The sequence below is a fragment of the Nomascus leucogenys genome, chromosome 9 (genome assembly GCF_006542625.1).
Source record: "Nomascus leucogenys isolate Asia chromosome 9, Asia_NLE_v1, whole genome shotgun sequence".
NCBI classification, from domain to species: Eukaryota; Metazoa; Chordata; class Mammalia; order Primates; family Hylobatidae; genus Nomascus; species Nomascus leucogenys.
Window position 1 is genome coordinate 30,275,828 of NC_044389.1, and position 17,280 is coordinate 30,293,107.

The following is a 17,280-nucleotide window of genomic DNA, read 5'->3' on the forward strand; positions in this document are numbered from 1 at the left end:
TTCATTATGTTGCCCAGGCTGGTCTTGAACTCCTAGTCTCAAGTGATCCTCCAGCTTCTGCCTCCCAAAGACAGGATTACAGGCATGAGCCACCGCACCCAGCCCAGATTTTAAAACACACATAAATTTAGATCTACATATAAAATGCAGTTAAAACTATGTTTTAAACAAAATCAAACCAAAATCTAAAATTTATTTCCAAAGGGAAACAGAGCAAAATATAAGAGTGATTAAGTACCAAAAGCATTTTTTCCTACTTCTTCAATTTCCTAAATTTAAAAAATAAATTTTAAAAATGAATAAAACTGAATACTGTAATATTTTATTCAAAGACATTTTAAGTAATAATTTATGAATTTCCCCCCATTCTTAGTTCTTAAACTACCTCCAAAAGGACTAAGCAACATATTGAACATAGGGATTAAAAATAAAAACAATCCATTTAAGAAATGAATGATAGACCAGGTACAGTGGCTCATGCCTGTAATCCCAGCACTTTGAGAGGCCAAGGAGGGAGGATCACTTGAGGCCAGGAGTTTGAGACCAGCCTGGGCAACATAGCTAAACCCTGTCTCTACAAAAACAAAAAAAAATAAATTAGCCAGGTGTGATGGTGGACGCCTATAGTTCCACCTACTCAGGAAGCTAAGTTGGGAGAGGATCCCCTGAGCCCAGGAGTTCAAGGCTGCAGTGAGCTATCATCGCGCCACTGCACTCCAGTGTGGGCAACAGAGGGAGGCCCTGTCTCTAAAAAAATGAGAAAAAAAAAAAAAAGAACGATGGATAATTTATCTTGTAAAATTTTTTTCACTGGCACACCAATATTGTCTTAATTTTCCTAAATCAATTATTCTAAAGATTACCCAAAAGCTTTCAGAACAAATTAAACTGACATTAATGTTATCTACACTATACACAACTGTAATATTATCAAGTAATGGAGAACTCCTGAAAAAAATATTTCAGAAGACTAACAAATCATCACAGAGCAACCCAAAATGATAAATGGGACCTACAATGCAACTGTAACAATTCTAATAACATTAAGAATAATTTAGCCTTACTATTCTAGATAGTACTTTAATATTTGAGAGCCTTTAAAAACATACATTACTTTACAATTATTTGAGGAAATGTTACTAGAGGATAGCACCCCACAGCTATCTACATTAAAAAAAAGCACTTTTGCACTAATTCAAAGAGCCCTGTTTTCTTCACAAATATGCTAACTAAAAATTTTAAGATCACGGACAAAAGGATAGGTTCATTAAAACTAAACAACAGATATAACTTCCAATCTTACCAAGCATATTTTTAAAAGCAGAGATTTTCTGAATCTGATATAATTCTCATATAAAACGAAACTATAGGCCGGGCACGGCGGCTCACACCTAGTAATCCCAGACTTTGGAAGGCCGAGGCAGATGGATCACTTGAGATCAGGAGTTCGAGTTCGAGACCAGCCTTGCCAACATGGTGAAACCTCAACTCTACTCAAAATACAAAAATTAGCTGGGCATGGTGGTGCTCGCCTGTAATCCCAGCTACTCAGGAGGCAGGAGAATCGCTTGAACCTGGGAGGCGGAGGCTGCAGTGAGCTGAGATCGCACCACTGCACTCCAGCCTGGGAAACAAAGTGAGACTCCACTTAAATTTTAAAACAACAACAAACAAACAAAAAACTACAACAGTAATTTCTAGCCAAAATAAACGATACAGGTTTAGCACCCCAATAAGAAAATCTAAAACTTTTTGGACATGGACATGATGCTCAAAAAAGTCATGCTAAAAATAAATGCTCATTGGAACATTTCTGATTTCAGATTTTTGAATTAGGGATGCTCAACTGGTAAGTATAATGCAAATATTACAAAATACAGAAAAATATATCTGAAATCCAAAATACTTCTGGTCCTAAGGATCTTGGTTAAGGGATACTCGATCTGTAGAGCATGCTTTCCCTACTCCCTAAGGCCCTAGTCATTTAAACAATCTGCAAAGTGATAGTTTTGTTCCTACATGTGTAATGAAACTTTTGGGGTGTTCTCTCAAGATATAATCAACACATGTAACCCTGGTGAAAAGAAACAGCTGGTGCATTGGCTCATGCCTGTAATCCTAGCACTCCGGAAGGCCGAGGCAGGCGGACCGCTTGTGCTCAGGAGTTCCAGACCAGCCTGGGCAACATGGAGAAACCTTGTCTCTACCAAAAACAGAAAAAAAAATAGCCGGGCGTGGCGGCGCCCGCCTGTGGTCCCAACTACTCAGGAGACTGAGGTGGGAAGATCGCTTGACCCTGGCAGGCGGAGGTTGCAGTGAGCTGAGATCGCGCCACTGCACTCCAACCCCGGCGAAAAATACCCTGTCTTAAAATTAAAAAAAATTAAAAATTAAAAAATAAAAAAACCACAGAGAGAGAGAGATTAAAAAGAAACTGAGGCGACATGTCAATCTTGAAACACAATTATTTAGGAATTCAGGCCCCGCCTCTAGGGGCGTGGCCTCAGGGTCCTGGCGGCCGCCATTTCAGAGCTGAGGAACCCGCTCTCAGGAAGGGCACTCGTAATGGAGACGAGCCGGCGTTCGGCCGGCCCGGAGGGGCCAGAGGCGCAGATGGGAGAAGGTGGCCTGCTTGCCAGCATTGCAAGGCCGAGCTATCACCAGACGTGCCCCAGGACACAGAGCACAGTGTCCAACTTTGACCCGTCCTCTCCGGAGTCGCTTCTGACGCCAAAACATGGCTCTGCCACTTGCCGGTTATGTGAACAGTTCCTGAACTTAAGCCGCCATTTCCTTACCTGTAAACTGGGGGTTCGTTTTCCGCCATCAGATTAGCAAAAAGAATGAATGATAATACCCAGTTTAGTCCAAGGCATATTGAAACCCGTTGCGTGCCCTAGCAGCTCTACCAGGAATGGATAATGAGTAAAACTTGGCATTACCTACAGACATTTTTAAAGTATATATCCTTTTTCCCGGCAGTTTCACTTCTAGACACTAGTTATAGAGAAATAAGTACACATATACAAAAGTCATTTGTGAAGATGTTTAATACCATATTGTTTGCATGCTAGAGAAACACTGGGGGGGAAATGTAGATTAACAGGAAACTGGTTAAGTGAACGCTGCTACATCCAATCTGGGTTATTAACATCCATCCAAGAATGAGCTACATCTAGATACTGACTTTTTTTTTTTTTTTAAATACAAGACATTAAGTTTAAAAAGCAGAACACTGCACATTATATAATCTTATTTATCAAAACACAGGCACATAAGACCTAATACTACTTAATGTCACGTGCACTATTCCTTTTAGATATTTATTGAGAGCCTATTATGTACCACACATTGTTTTGGATATTGGAAAATCAACAGTAATTAAAATCCCTGTCTTCTAGCAATGGGAGACCAAAAGAAAATGCAAATAATAAAATTCAGGCTGGATGTGGTGGCCAAAGCCTGTAATCCCAGCACTTTGAGAGGCCAAGGAGGGAGGACTGCTTGAGACCAGGAATCCAAGACCAGCCTGGGCAACATGAGACCCCAATCTCTACAAAAAGAAAGAAAATAAGAAAGTTAGTGCATGGTGGCACACTCCTATAATCTCAGCTACAAAGGCGGCTGAGGCAGTAGGACCACTTGAGCCCAAGAGTTGGAGACTGCAGTGAGCTATGATTGCCTCACTGCACTCCAGCCTGGGCAACATAGCAAGATCCTGTCTCTTAAAAAAAAAAAAGAAAAAGAAAAAAAGGAAAATGAAGCAAAGTGAGAAAATAATGACAGAAGTATGTGGATCAACATAAAAATAAATGTAGGGGAAAAACTAGAAGGCATGCAATGTGGGGAGACTATGAAGGGGATTTTTTTATGGGAATAACAATAATACTTTCCTTAAAAAAGGATTAAATGAGATAAAACCTGGAGAGTTCCTAGCGCAGAGCCTGGCGGTTGAGACTTCAGTGTCTACAGCCTGACTTGCCTCGGTTCAAATGTGGACTCTGTCATTTCGTGTCTTGGAGACCTCATTTAAACTTCTTAATTCCTCAGTTTCCTTGTCTATAATGGAAATGTGATGTCATATCACCTCTTAGAGTTGTAAGGATTTAGTAAGTTTTAGATGTAAAGTATCTGTAACAGTGCCTGGCTCATATTAAGCATTGTAGCTGTAGTACAGCCATCTCTTATTATCACTGTCATTACTTGAGGCAGAGCTTTGAAGCCACACTTGCTGACCCTCTGGTTGTTCCTTCCTTCAGCATCCCCAGCTGATATTTGCCCAGCACTTTACAGCTTAAAAATTCAAGGAGCCTATGCCTCATTCAAACTTTTCAGCTCACCTAAAACGATGGCCACCTCATTTTTTTAAAAAACTTACTGGGGTGAAATGAACCATTTTAAATTGAACATTTAGTGCATTCACAGTCTTGTGCAGCCACTAACCCTAGTTCCAAAACATTTCCACTACTCCAAAGTAAAACTCCTTACCCGTTAAGCAGTTTCATCCCCATCTCCCAAACCTCTGGCAACCACCAATCTATGGATTTTTCTGTTCTGGATATTTCACAGAAATGGACTCACGTAGTATGTGGCCTTTTGTGACTAGTTTTGTTCACCTGGCATATTTTCAAAGTTCATCCACATTGTAACATGTGTCAGTACTTTATTCCTTTTTATGGGTGAATAATATTCCACTGTTAAGTTTATACTACATTTTGTTTATCCATTCATCTGTTGACAGACATTTGGGCTGTTTCCACTTTTTGGGTAACAGGAATAGCGGTGCTAGGAACCTGTGTGTTACATGCTAGATTGCCTGTCCCCTACTTTGGATACCTCTGGTTTGGTGGTAGGAGAGGTCAAGAGTGCTGCAGTTATTAGGAAAGGTCTCCGAAGAGGAATAGGAGGAAGGAATGAGTCTGAAATGGTCTGAAGGAAGAACAGATATTCCATGATGTCAGATCAGACAGAGGAGGAAAATAATGGAGGGTGTCACAGGTGAGGGAAAAGGATTGGCAGGGAAGGCTAACACTGAAACTTTCCTGGGTAACAGAATGTTCCACTTCTTAATTTGAGAAGTGTTACATGAGTGCATGCATATATATATATATATATATATATATATAATAAAATGTGTGTATGTAAAAGTCGTATTTGTATTTATACATATATACGTATTTATAATATGCATATTATATATAAAATGTATATATGTATATACATATATACATACATGTTTATATATATGTATATACATATATACACACGTTTATATATGTATATACATATATACATAAAATGTGTATATATATATATAAATTGGTGTGTATTTTTGTATACAGTTGTTATACCTCAATAAAAAATTTTGAAAGACGAAAAAAAGACGATTATTTAAGGGGGGGAATGCTACACTATCAACCAGATTTGTGACAAGTAGGGTTATAGGACATCCACAACTCCTCCTACACCCCATTACCACCCTAAACACTTTTTTAAATATAGAAACTCAACAACTTGAAAGTAGACACAAAACAATCCCCAGGATCCAAGCCAGGGACCAATGGATCTCACTCTCACTTTTTTCTTCACATACACCCCTTACATTTATCATGTGCTTTACTCTTTACAAAGACCCCTTTACCTACATTACCTCTTACATCTTTTCAAATAATCTGTAAAGTCAGTGAGAGTGGCATTTTTTTTTTTTTTTTAACAAAAGAAAACGGACTCAGAAAGGCCAAGAATCTTGCTAGTAGTGGAACCAGACCTAGAAACCAAGTCTCCTGCATTCAATTCTGCAACTCCTTCTACTATACACAATACTACCCTTTCTGTAATATAGTAAAGCCTTCTAGAAAACATTTGGCTGGGTTCCAAGACAGCTGTCCCAGACTGAATAAATCTCTATATAGCAAACAGTGTAAATAGTGAGGGTTTTAATGCAATTACTGGCATGGAGGCACATATCTTTTTTTTTAAGCGAAGAATTAGTTGGTTTTAAAGTAAATCAACATGGTGTGCGAATGGTGTGGGAAACAAGCAGAACACTCTTCTAAAAAGAAGTCAAAATGAAGTACTGTCGATTTGCACATTTCGCAATAGCGAATAGAGGTAGTGGTCATCAATACAGGAAGGAGAAAAAAAGACAACAAAGAGTGGACAATTAAGAAACTACATAATGTTTTATTTTTGGGAACTGAAATGAGGAATTTCTCCTCATCCCACACCGAAATACCTTGATATTGAGAACATTAGTTTATAAAATACTAAGAAGTACAGAATTTTATTTAGCCATCAAAAGGAATGCCTGTCAAAATTGTTGGCTCTGAAAGATAGCTGATCAGAAATCCAAAGCCCCATTGTTAGATCACCTATTGGTGCGATGCAGTTTAAATTTACTGATTATTTTACCCTTTTAATTTTTCTATCTGCAAAACCAAGTAACACTTTACCCAAACTATTTTCTAATGACCTTGGAAGGAATAAATGATGTCTAAAAAGGTAATGATCAATATTTTATTTCCATCAGCCACTGAAAAAAGTATTTCTCAAGTATCTATGTGCACAGTATTAAGCTAAAAGTGCTAAGAAAACAATGGTCTTTATAATCTAGATGAATGAAGCACAGAGAAATACAAAATAATAATTATGTGACAAAATTGAGACATCTCAGAAAAAGCTTTCACAGGAGTTGGGTTGAACACAGCAGTCAGAAAGAATGAAATTGGATTTAATCAGGATAGAAGATAAAAAGAGTAGTTACAAGGTTAGGTAGGGAGAGAAGAGACAAGCTGGTTGCTGTCTTTTGGGCTCCCAAAACCTAGCACTCATTTGCTATCACACTGAAAACACTGTACAGTAGTTTATTTGTCACTGCCACTTACACTATAAATTCCTCAAGGACAAAGACCTTGTTTGATTCATTTTTCTATTCCCAATCCCCTGCACAGGGTCTGGCATACAGAAGATAAATACTTTTTGAAAAGCAACATTAACACAGAATTCCCTATTTAAATTACTACATCTTAACCTACACTATTTGTCCAGATCATTTACTTATTGTTTCTTAACTCCAAAACTACCCTCCCAGACTCAATGTTGTTACGGCTGAGACTGCAACTATATTTCACCACCTCCTTTGCCAGCTGAGATCTCATTAGGCTTTGCCAATAGCAGTAGTAAGTGAAGACTGGAAAACAGGAAGATGGGAGACGGGACATCCTTCCAGTTCCTGTCAGTAGCAACTGCAGCCCCTGACCCTGGCGGTTAGCAAATGGTTCCAGTATCCAGGTTTTTGTGGTTCTCCCACAACGAGCAATAACACATGCCTTTATAAGTACTAGCAGCAAGTACACAATGCTGACCTACTCAAAACTCCAGCACCGGGTCCATAGAACCTCTTCTCTGAGCTCTTAGGTTCTGATTACTGTAATGTTCCCCCCTCCCCGGCTTTTCTTTTTTACACTCACCTACCAACTCCCCATATTAAGTCCTTTCTGTTGAAATTATTACTAAAGTCTCCGTTTTCTCTACTGTACCCTAGTACATTGTAAAACAATAATTCTAACTGCTCTCAGATATCCTGCTGCTTCACTGAAGGGGAAAGTAAACAAAATTTGGGTTATTTTATAAAAACTATTTCATAAAGGATAACGTGAAACCCTCTAAATTTGCTTCTGTTAAGCTGCAGCATAAAAATAATTTTTGTGATTTAAACTACTACACTGTTTAAATGAGAAAACGAGAAATATTTTTAAAAGTGCAAGTTATTCCAAACACACGCACTCACCTCCTTTAATGTAGTACATATCCTAGAAATACTGTGAAATGATAAAGTAAATGTTCTGCTATTCCCCAGTGGTCCCAGTTCTCACATCCTCTAATAGTGTGGCATGAGCTCCTGATTTTTTTTTTTTTTTTTTTTTTTTTTTGAGGCAGAGTCTCGCTCCATCACCCAGGATGCAGTGCAGTGGCATGCACTGCAACCTCCACCTCCTGGATTTAAGCAATTCTCCTGCCTCAGCCTCCTGAGTAGCGGGGATTACAGGCGCGTGCCACTATGCCTGGCTAATTTTTGTATTTTTAGTAGAGACGGGGTTTCACCAAGTTGGTCAGACTGGTCTTGAACACCTGACCTCGTGATCCACCCACTTCGGCCTCCCAAGGGATCCAGATTCTTACATTTAAAGGCACTCCCCTCCCAACGCACCTCCCCCATCCCCACCCCAAATGCAAGGTCCCTAAATGCAAGCTAACTACTTCACGCAGTGCTCAAACACCAAGAAACCCCAATTCGTTCCAACACCAAAGCTTAGCTGAACTTATTGGTATGTTGTTCTGCCTTCCTGAGGAATTTTCAAGCATGATTTTTTTTTTTACTACATGTTATTTTCATTCTATGCATCGACTTTAGAATCTAACCTCTTCATACAACTCCACTCTATAGCACAGAAACAAAAAGAAATCCCCCTTGCAGAAGAGCCCGTAAGTAACATATCTTTTGAAAACAAATGACCAAAATGCTTACATGTTTTTCATCTGGCTGGTTACTTCACTTAATAGTATGCTCCCACTAGAAAATTTAACCCAAGGTTAATTTCAAAAAATAACTTTTCACCATGGTACTTAACACAGATAAAACTGATTTTTAAAAATTATGATAAATGGCAAACATGTTAATTCTCAAAATGAAATGGGAGAAGGTAAATTTAAGCAATAGAAATCTTAGAATTTTTAGTAATGTATATAGCTCCTGAGCATCCAACAAGATATACAACTAAGCCTAACCATACCACTCTGCCTCAGCTGTCTAAAAACCGTAAAGCAAAGGAGAATTAAGAACATGGCCAGTTCTACCGGAGTTGCCCCATACAACATAAAACTGGATAATGGGTCACACCTGTGCTCTTAGCACCTATAGTCAGGGACTCATCACCTAGCTCCTACCTGGCAACACACTAACACTAGCTTCTACTTAAATGCCAAGAGTCCCATGACCACAGTCAAAATATTTACGTAAGACCAATCAAACTGCACTTCCCACAAGAAATACCAGAAGACCCAGTAGACACATTAGGTAGAAAGGGTAGAAGACCAGTGGGCAAACAGTCAGGGTATCTGGACCTTTAAGGAACGGACTGTGTAAATGCTATTATACCTTTGTACCCTAAATTATATGGGCACCTACTCAGTATTAAATGCAAACAGTCAGTAAGTTACTATGACAGCTAAGATGTCTAATAAATGTATCAATCAAGAAATTAACCATTGTCTGATGACAATGTCTGTCTTCTACAGTGTGTGCAATAAACAACACGAATTAAAAACCAATTGTAGATCTGTATGTGCGCAGAGCACATAATCTTATTTTTCTTTTAAAAGCTGCAAACTGTGATGCATTTTTAGTTTATCCAGAATTTAATAAGTCATTACAAAATTACGAAGCGCTTTAAGTCATACTAGAAACACTGCCATAATTTTAATAAAGTGCGTTTTAATATTAACTCATTTCTCTTGCTGGAAGAAATTATGCTTCTTTGCTAATGTATAGAAATGAAACTGTCACTGAAACATCTGGTTATATATTATTCATTAGGCATAGATATCACCTTTACTCCAAAGTCTGCATAATATAAACACAAATCATGAATAAATCAGATTAGAGACACAGACGTGACACCACAAACTGTAGGTCAGTAATAAAATTCCAAACGTTTGCTGACCTGGTCTATATTTCTATCCATTCAAACCTGGGAGCTTCACACAGGCAGAGAAAAATTCCAAATTCCCAGTATTTTGAAAGTCTGCATGGTCTACATTATGTCAGTGATCGTAACTGGAAATTTTTCTATGCAACACACTTTAGGACAACTAGCTTATTTTTCAAATACTCAAACGGATTAGCCTGACTCGGGCAATTTTTCTTCATAAATCTGCCTCTGCTATAATTAACCTCAAATGTGGATGCCACAAGGATACCTGAGGGAAATAACTACAATCCTTACAAAAAGTGAGGGACCATATTTGCTGTGCTACCCCTAGAAAAAGGAGTCACATATAACTACCTATTATTTTGCTAAAAAGTAGGTTAAGAGTACAATCAAGATTTTTAAAGATATCTGTTGACTGTGAAAAGTAGAAATTTCAAGGGAAAAAAGGAATAACCAAGAGTCATACTGCTGCTATTTAAATACTTTATAAATCCAAGGATCAAATTTCACTATAATAAGCAAACTCTCACACCCACCTCAGTTATTAGAATATTCAACAACTGCACTTAATGCAAAACAGATAGATTAGCTACCAATTAGACTAAGTATTCCAGCTGATCATCTTGGAACTACCAAAAGTAGATTATGTAATGCAAATCGCTCGTACATTCGTTTCAAACATATCCTCGGTTTAAAACACTGAAACCATGCCTTAATTTTTTTAATTGAAAAACAGCGTAAAATACTGAATGCATATCTATATCCTTCTCACAGCACTTCAAAGAAACCTGACATCTTCAAACCATTTTACAATGTAAAGTTACATTCTCTAAAACTTCCGACAGCCTCGAAAAAGATACCCAAAGGGGCTTCAAATAGATGAGTCTATAATTGGTCTTAGCGGGCAAATAACTGGAATGAACCTCAAAGTTTGAGATCAATTTTTACTAACACCATCTCTGAAAGCAAGAAGGCGACTTCTGTAGAAGGCAAACGATTCTGACCAGCAGGAATTGGGCTCCCGGCAAAAGTGGGTACTAGCAACTCAGCGTAAACGACACGGTTCAAAACGCGAAGCCTCCCGCAGAAACTAACCAAGACACCCCCTCCCCCCACGACTCCTCCTGGGTAAGCTCACGGCTTTAGAAAGCAGCAACAGATACTCCAGAGCAGGAGGCGGCACTCCAGGAATGTGTGTAGCAGAAAGGGTCTCCCCGAGGAACCCCGACGTCGAGCAGCTCCTCTACACTGGAACCCCGACTCCGACCCCCCAGAAGGAAGGAGCGATATCTGCACAAAGTGGCCCCTACCCCACCCCCACGATGCAGACACACATCCCTAGCTGCGAAGGGGAAGCCCAGAGAAAAAACCCGCATTCCACTCCGTCCGCCTCCGGAGTAAGGCTGCAGAGAGGCTGGGGCCCCCGCCCCCGGAGGCTAGGGGGCCGCGCCGCAGCTCCGGCCTCCGCGCAGAGGAAACCGCAGCGAAAGGCTCGCGGCGAAGGAAAGAATCCCGGCGCTTCGCTGACTGGGTCCTCCGCAAACCAGCTCCCTTCCCTCCCACGATCCTCGAGGACAAGGTAACAATGAGAAGCCGCTTCACCCGCCGTCTCCGCCGCGAGAGCGGCCGGGGGCGGCGGCGGCGCCATGTCCCCCCACACCCCCGCGGACACACACCGCCCCCCCACTCCGCGGCCCCAGTCAGTCGCCTGCAACGCGGCCGAGCAGACACGCGTCCCGGCCCGCCGCTTCCGCGCCCTTCGCCTCCCCGCCCGCCCCACTCACCGGCTCCTGCCCCAGCCCGGTGCTCCGCTGGCCGCGGCCGGAGCAAGACTCGGGTATCAGCTGCCGCGGCCGCCGGCGCCGCCGCACAATATGGCGAGCCTCGGCTTCCGCAATGGAGCTCGGGAAATACAACAGGGGCCGCTCAATATTCATGAGAGACTGAGGGGAAGCCGGCTCGGCCGGCGCTGCGGGGAGGGCGGGAAGGAGCGAGCGAGCGAGGGGCGGAGGCGCGGGACGAGGACGTGCACGGCGCGGGGAGGCCCGCGGCGCGAGGGGAGGGTGCGCCGCCGCGTGTTGGCCTGGAGAACCCGAGCCACCGCCCCGCCCTGGGCTGGCCGGCCACGCCCCCCCGGCGCCCACCGCGGCCCGACGCAGCCCCCAGGCAACGCCCAGATGACGGCGCCGGCACCTCGTGCTCAACCTTCTGCTTGGGTTCTTCTGCCCTGGCTTCGGCCCACCCTTTACACCTTACTGGCCGGCTTCTGGGGTTTGGGCTCAGACTTCTTTCTCATGAGTTCGTCCTCTTAAACCTATCCCACCCGGCGGAAATCCTCATCAGGCTTTGGTCTGCAGAACTTCACATGAACTTCGGCACCCTTCCGCTCTCGTACAACAAACATACACTTTTCATCCTTGCAGGATAAAACTGCAAGTGTAATTACTCCAGGGAAAATGACCTTCCACTCTAAACTTAGCTTAACATTCTGATTGTGGTCATCACCTCTTACTGTTTACCTTGCTGCTGCTTTATTCCTACCTCCTTGGCCCCTTCCAGTATTATCTTCTGAACTTGAGGATTTACGAAGTAATAGATTAATAGATGTAATCATTACCTAAAACACAGCCAGTTAGTCTCCAGTAAATGATCCGACATTTAATGCATATAAATTATGAGCTGAAGAAGTAACGAAGAATTGAAAGTTCCCTGATCTCAAGATGTACTATTGTTGAGATGTCATGTTCTCTTGAGAAGATAACCAGCAATACCAGACAGTAAATCTGAAGGCATAGAGGCATAAAACAATGGACTGCAGTGGGAATTGGGCAAACTAGGTTCATAGCCTCCAATGTGTGTATATGTGACTTACGTAGATTGCGTAGCTCCTCTGCACTTCATTTTCTTGGTCTGCGAGATGAGATAATTGTATTGAATCCTAGGTCCTTTCCAGTTCTTTAACGCTCTGAAACTCTGTATAAGCAATTCCAAATAAATGGCATGAATTTACATAAGAATTTGGAAAAGAAAAATATCAATTCCAGCTGGTGTGTTTGGGGATGATTTCCTGAGGAGCCGGGATTTAAGATGGTCTTTGACGCCTTGGATGGGTGGAAAGAAAAAGGACAGGTGTTAAATACAGCACATTATGTATGCTGCCTAACAATCCATCAAAGAAAACAAGCATTATTCTTTTTCAGTGGCTTGAAAACTTTTGCCTACTATCTATAACTTTAACTAACAAGTGACAATTATCTGACTCTACAAGCCCTTCAAGGTTAAACTCTTCCTCCAATGTGGGGAAAAAAAAAAGGCTGGGTGTGGTGGCTCACGCCTGTAATCTCAGCACTTTGGGAGCCCAAGGCCACCGGATCACTTGAGATCAGGAGTTCGAGATCAGCCTGGCCAATATGGTAAAACCCTGTCTTTACTAAAAATACAAAAACAAAGTTAGCCAGGTGTGGTGGCACGCGCCTGCAGTCCCAGCTACTCGGGAGGCTGAGGCAGGAGAATCGCTTGAACCTGGGAAGCAGAGCTTGCAGTGAGCCGAGATCGCACCGTGGCGATCCAGCCTGGGCGTCGCGGCGAGACTCCGTCTCAAAACAAAACAAAACAACAACAACAAAATCAAAATAATCAGGGAAGCTCTGCTTCTCCCTTCTTGTGAAAGTCCACTTTCTAGAAACAGTGCAGTTGCAGAAGCATCTGCCTTCTTCCTTCATGGCGAGTGCATGTGTAGTTCAATTAAAGGAAGACAGGATGTTCATAATTTAGAACTTTTGCTCTAATTAAAATGCCTTGGAAAATCATGATGTGTGGTTAGATTAAGCAATTCAATTGATGTTGAGAAAAGTGATGATTTGTAGAAAGCGCAGGAACTTTATGGATGAAAGTTAAATATAGTGCTTAAAAAAGACTCACAGGAGAATTAATGGAAAAATGGAAAACTTATGGGATATCCGGATTAAATGTGATTAAAAAGCTAGACCTCAGGCTAACATCCTTAATATGAAAAACACTACTGACAAATTAATGGAACTCATTTTATCTATTTTATCTCTTACTCAGAAACTTGGCACTGGATCTTCCCTGACTATATTAATCAGGAAAGGTTATGTTATGGTATAGAAACAAACATCTCCAAAATCTACATGCCTTAACACAACAAAAGTTTATTGTTTGGTTATGCTTCATGCTTCATGCTTCATGTGGATCCAACTCACTCTGTTCTGGTCACTCCAGGAACCAGATTGATAGAGACACCACCATCTTGTAGCTGTATCACCCTGGAACACGGAAACTTATTCTCTGCGGCAGAGGAAGAAAATGGCTAAAGAATCCCCGTGAATTTTTCGTAGCCTTAGCTTGCAAAAGAGAACGCTGATCACATTTCATTGCCCAGAACTAGTTGTACAGCCCTACACATCTGCAAAGGGACTGAGTCCTTTAATTGAGTTCAGAAAGAGAAGTGGGGACATGGGTGAACAATGCTAACGTCAGCCACCCTGACCTCACCACTAGGTTCCTAGATGCCGTGGGAAAACTCTTAAGAGGTTTTATTCTGTAACATTGGTTTTCTTGAGAGACCCCAAGAAAGTTATGCGTTCGAAAGTAAACTCTCTTACTTATTAAGAGTTGACTGTCATGTAAATAGAGTGGACTTTCCATTTTCTTCCCTGTTGTTTTAATCATATGTTATATCGATGTAAACTCTGTAGTAAATGTATCAGTAGTGATTCACATATCCAGACCACATTATTTTTACTAATGTTTTGACCTGACATAACAGATATCGTTCTAAAAAACATTTTCTAGTAACACTCTATCTGCATGTTAAATGTACTAACTGGAAGTGATATTTGTATTTTAAGTAGAAGAACATTAATCAACACTACATAATAGAAGTATATTATGGGTGATGACTAGATGAATTCTAGTGAAAAAAAATTGTCTTCCTTTAACACTTCAGAAGTAGTATCAGGTTAATTACATGGTGAATTGGGTAGGTATCTCTAAGTGATCACAAAAATTACCTCTTGGCTGGGCACGGTGGCCCAGGCCTGTTATCCCAGCACTTTGGGAGGCCAAGGCCAGTGGATCACCTGAGGTCAGGAGTTTGAGACCAGCCTGGCTAACATGGCAAAACCCCGTCTCTACTAAAAATACAAAAATTAGCCGGGTGTAGTGGCAGGCGCCTGTAATCCCAGCTACTCGGGAGGCTGAGGCAGGAAAATTGCTTGAACCTGGGAGGCTGAGGTTGCAGTGAGCTGAGATCATGCCACTGCACCCCAGCCCGGGTGACAGAGCCAGACTCCGTATCCAAAAAATAAATAAATAAATAAATTACCTCTTAACTGGTATTCTACTATAATCAGTCTACAAAATTAAAACTAGCTTAGTTCAACCAGCTTTTATTGAGCATCTAGTATGTGCCAAGCACTTTGTTAAGTACTTGGAATAAAAACATTAATATAACTAGGATACGAGTTCCTTGAAAGCAAAAATCTTGTTCACCAGCAGATACCTAGAGACTAGCACAGTGCTGGCACTTAGTAGATGCTCAATAAATAGGTGTTAAGCGAATGAAAGAATGGGATTCTTTGACTCCAGTGTGTATATGAAATAGAATATCACATATGAGCTTGGTTTGCTTTCATTACTTAACAGAGGAAGTTTCTGTCAAGAGTTTGTTTAGTCTCTCCAGAGGCTTTCTCTACTTAGGCAGTGTCTCTTAAATGGAAATTCACACTTGCCTGTTCTATATCTACCATATACATTTATTTTCAGCCATGCTCGAAGTATTTAATGGTTATCCGCTCATCTGAGATGAAGACTGCAGGCCACCAATCACCTGTTAATGCTAAGCTATGTATGCATCACAGTTTATAAAGATCCTTTAGATCCATTATTTCATGAATTTTCAGAACAGTTTTCCAAGGTATTATTCCTACTTTATGGAGGAGAGAAATGTGACTTCTGCAGCTCAATAACTCTCCCAAACATTGAGTTAGTAAACGGCAGAGCTGAGGCTCAGACCTTGGTCATTTGACTCCAAGTCCAGATATATTCCATTCTGCCACATCTGCCTTGCCACTCTGTGCTGCATGCACAACTGCAGTATCTTTCTTCTTTATAGTAAGTGGTATATGAGTCAAACATCTCTGGAGTTTCCTCTCAACATTATTATTTATCCCAATCCTCAGTGTAGTATTTTTTCAAGAAGCTAGAGATGATTTTCTTTTCTTTTTTTTTGAGATGGACTTTCACTCTTGTGGCCCAGGCTGGAGTGCAATGGCGCGATCTCGGCTCACTGCAACCTCTGCCTCGCCGGTTCAAGCGATTCTGCTTTCTCAGCCTCCTGAGTAGCTGAGATTACAGGCATGTGCCACCACGCCCGGGTAATTTTTATATTTTCAGTAGAGGTGGGGTTTCGCCATGTTGGCCAGGTTGGTTTGAATTCCTGACCTCAAGTGATCCGTCTGCCTCAGCCTCCCAAAGTGCTGGGATTACAGGCATGAGCCACCATGCCCAGCCAAGATGATTTTCAAGAAGCTGATACATTAATAGGAAACTAGCAGGTGTTGGTTTTATCTTCGTAGAAAACTTACTTTTAGAGAACAAAACAAAAATAAAAGTAAAAGGTAAGCTAGAAGACTGGAGGAGCTTGGGATTTAACCACTATGTATAGATACTATTGTTGAAATATATCCTCTACCAAAATCTTTATTTGCCATCTTTTAGATGTGTTGTGCTTTCTTTGAAAGAGCCAAGTTAAGTGGGGACATTGTAGAAAGGCCTAGAGAGACCTGTAATTCAAGTTGGCTCCAGGAAGCAGGCAATTTGAGATTTACGACCTTTTCAGCTGAAAAAATATAGCTCTGGCCACAAGCACTAGTGAAGTTTTATTTGTATTTCAGCACAGTGCATTTCTATTTGTGGTACTTTCCTTGGCACTTTAATTCCTTTTTCTATTCCCCAAACAACCAAAATAATTGGTGCTACTTTTATTTGCTAACTGTTCAACTTAAAGGAGTTAAACAGGTTAAATGAGATGGGCTAGTTAGAAAGACTTTTGAGGAAAACTAAACAATATTGCTATTTCTCTCCCATGGAGATTTGGAATGGTATTTTATATGTCCCAGATGTGGCCACATTCTGCCTAACATCTGTTAGTGCATTTTATTAAAATAATGAACTAACATGTGTTTGAAAAGCCAAAAGGGTGAATTACAGTTTTCATTCTGATGCAGCATGGATAGCTGTTTCTTTATAGTTCATAATGGAATCGTATACTATTGTGATATCCATTTTCAAATATAAAATAAAGTATGATTTAATAATTACTGGCTTTCAGTAATTACTGGCTTCTAGTACGAAGAAAGTTCATTCCATTCACACAAACCTTTGCAGATTTTTTTTTTTCTTTCAAAATGGTTACTGTGAGAGATTAGGTTTGTGCTTTGGCATTGATCTAGGAACATCAACAATCATTCTGGAAGTTAATAAGGAATAGATGATTCAGATTGAAACTCAGAACTAAAGTGGAAATTCCTCTAGTAAAGAAGGATAG

The 17,280-nt window shown here is 40.9% G+C and overlaps 1 protein-coding gene across 1 annotated transcript in view; it reads right to left on the reverse strand.

Moving 5' to 3' along the window:
• The window catches only part of RNF2 (ring finger protein 2), a 59,150-nt gene extending 47,355 nt beyond the window's left edge, over positions 1-11,795 (reverse strand). The window contains exon 1 of the mRNA XM_003264459.3: positions 11,495-11,795. The gene's annotated coding sequence lies outside the window, so the exon portion shown is untranslated. The remainder of the gene's footprint in view (positions 1-11,494) is intronic.
• Positions 11,796-17,280: the final 5,485 nt, after the last annotated feature.